This window comes from Octodon degus, unplaced genomic scaffold, assembly GCF_000260255.1.
Source record: "Octodon degus isolate 3935 unplaced genomic scaffold, OctDeg1.0 scaffold00016, whole genome shotgun sequence".
NCBI lineage: Eukaryota > Metazoa > Chordata > Mammalia > Rodentia > Octodontidae > Octodon > Octodon degus.
Window position 1 is genome coordinate 16330030 of NW_004524592.1, and position 3575 is coordinate 16333604.

The window sequence follows — 3575 nt, forward strand, 5'->3', positions numbered from 1 at the left end:
AAACCAATTTTGCATGCTTATGTCTGGTAATCTGAACAACTAATTTGAAGACAACAATATACAATATAGCAACCATTGTTGAATTCCTATCATTTTGTACCAACCCATTTTGAAACTCAGTTTTATTATTGTTTTTTTATTTTTATTTTTTATTTTCTGGCAGAACCAGGGATTGAACTCAGACCCTTGCACTTGCCAGGGAAGCACGTATTCTACTGAGTTATCTCCCCAGCCCCTTATTATTGTTTTTTATTCCACTAAAATTAAAAAAAAACAACTTTCCATTGTAAGTTCATCTCCCAGTGGGTTTACAAAGGATTCTTTGACACTTTTAAGATATTTATCAAGATGTGGCAGGCATTTGTGTCACTTTATAATGAAGAATGTATTTGTTATATATTACTAAACCACATCAGTAAAAAGTACTATAATAAAAATAAGTTATGCCATGACTCATCCACATGGCTGACACTGACAAAGGATCTACAATCTGAGGTACAGGATCTCAGGATAAATCCTGAGGAGATTTCACTGACCTTATCAGACCCAAAATCTACAACCAAAATTTTGTTCCATAGGTCTTACTTTATCTTGGTCTTAACCATCCAGCAGAAAAGTATAAAAATGAAATATAAGAAGTAAAGCCATGCTGTTATGTTGAGTTGTAGGGAACTCAGGTCAACAATTTCTGACATTGCCAGTCAAGCGGAAGACCCGATACTATTATGGACTACTGGACTCTTTTAGAATATCTTGCTGAGTTAACACACCTATAATATTCAAATAACAGAGCTAAACAAAAAAAGGGGATACAGATGAATGTCCATTTTGTATCTGTGTATTTAAAATGGTTAGGATAGATATATAGTTACATTCTCTTAATGAATAGACAGATTTGTTCTAACAGTGTTTGTACATATGATATCATGTCTGAATCTTGTACAGCAATTAACCACTAGGAAGAATGCATGCAACGTGTTAAATTATTGAAACTGTCCTACCAGTTTGGTTTGAAACTGTATCATTGCTATTTGTTTCTCAATAAAATTATGGGAAAAAAATAAAAATAAGTTATATTCAGGTAGGCATGGCCTCGTGGGAATGTAATCAAAAATAAAAACACGCAAAACTTTTCTATAATATCTTTCATTAGCTTAGTGCAATCTTTACCTGAAATAAGATAAGTGTTTATAAAAATAGGGAATTATAGATATAGTACACTTAGTCATTTAGATTTTTCATACAAGGTAAAATATTATCTAGTCAAACACAGGAGTATAATTGAACATACTAGCTAACTGATAGCGTAAGTGCCTCCCCTGGATGATGTCCTGGATTCAATCAGGACCATGTACACACACACATACACACACACACACACACACACACACACACACACTCATAATTAAATGGTATTTAGTTCATTAAAGATAAGGATATTTTAGCATATGAAACTCTTTATAAAATTCATTGTTAATGGCAACAAAGTTATTATATGAATCTTGGCATATATATTTTACAAAATTCAATTTCTATTGCTTCCTAAAGGTGTTTAAAGAAAAAAAATTTAAAGATTAATAACAAAATAAAGCAAATAGCCTATAAAATTAGCACATGGGATTCAAAACAGACACATAGTGCAGGCATTATATTAAATCCACAACAAGTATATTCACTGTCAGTACTATTCAGTCACATGAAACCAAACTTCATATGTGGTGTTATAAAGTAGGAAAATAGAAGCAAATGACATAATATTTCAAGTGAAAGAGAAAAAAAATTACTACCAATGAAGGAGTAATGAAGATGTAACATTTTAGAACAATGACAGGGACACCTATGCTACCAAACACAAGATCAACTGGAAAATATATATTACTATAGTGATTCTCATAGTAATAATATTCAATAAATTATCTCAATATAATAAAGCCCAATGATTTCCAATAAAAATACAAATTACAAAAGAAAAATCTTGTACTAATAGTATTTGGACAGGATATCATGTCTGCATCTTGTACTATGAATAACCACTAAGAAGATAACAATATGCAATGTATTAATTATTGAAACTGTCTTATTAATAGGTTTTGAAACTGTCTCATTGATGTTTCTCAATAAAATTAATATGAAAAAAGAAAAATCTCCTGGGGCCAGCCAGATATCTCAACAGATTAAAGTGCTTGCTTTGGCAGAATGCAGTGGCCAGGGTTTGATTGCACTGAGATGGCAACTGAAACGGAGTGTGGTGACGTGTGCCTGTAATCCCAGTGCTTGGGAAGCTGAAAACAGGAGAATCACTATGAGTCCGATCTTCATAGTGAGACCCTACACATCCTGTCCTAAAACTCATGAGAAAGAAAGAAAGAAGGAAGGAAGGAAGGAAAGAAAGAAAGAAAGAAAGAAAGAAAGAAAGAAAGAAAGAAAGAAAGAAAGAAAGAAAGAGAAAAAAAGATCCCCTGTGTAGCTCTTAAAGTCAATATACATTCACTACAAAAAAAGTTACTGGTCATTTGTTCATTTATTAAGCCACCAGTTCTTACCATGTTAGAAGTTAAAACTTTAAAATTTCTATTACTAGAATCAAAAATTGTAGGTATAGATCTATGACATATGAATATAATTCACACTTTAGAAAATAGTACATTTTAAAATGGATTTAACTTAAAAATTGACTTTCTTTAACATTTTTATAAATATTTGAAATATTTGCTTTAAAAGAAAACTACATGGGGGGGCTGGTGAGATGGCTCAGTGGTCTAAAGCACCTATTTAGAACAAGCTTAGGGGCTGGAGAGATGGCTCAGTGGTCTAAGGCACCTACTTGGAACAAGCTTGGCAAGGCATCAGGGACCGCGGTTTGATCCCCCAGCACCACATGCCAGCCAGCCCCGCCCCCTGGTGGGCTGAGCTGGCCACACACACACACACACACACACACACACATAAATAAAATTAAAAAAAATTAAAAAAAAGAGAACTACATGCTTATTCGTTTCCTCATTCAGTCTGTCCCAATGTTTTACTACAGAAAGTAACTTCTCACCTTCCACTAAACAATAAAGACTTCATGCTGAGACCTGATCTCATACATCACTGTGCATTTACATATCCAACTTCATAAAATTATACATTACTTCATTAAAAGTCTTCAAAGAGTAAACTACAAGTACATTAATATAAAATTGGAGATGAGGTAAATACATGGTGAGTAATTTAGTCTTGGATATGATGATGTAATGTGCTACAAATTCTCCAAATTACATCTTGAATAGTCATAGACTTAATACCAGTCAATTAAGTGTAAGTTTGATGATCTTCTAAAATCCCTCCTGAAAAACAAACAACAGTGCTATATTTTTCGGATCTCAAATAAAGGGAGAATATGTAGGGAGTTAGGGGCAGGCAGGGAAAGCTGAAAGGCCTCAGTGGGGTTCCTGGCAAATGAAGAGTTCACAACAAACAGCTAAGAAAAAACAGAGAATGCTGAAAAGGCTCAATTCTCTCCTCCTCTAACTCCAATTGAGCACAAGGAAAACAAAGTGAGGAGGGGAGCGATAGTATAAAAACTCACA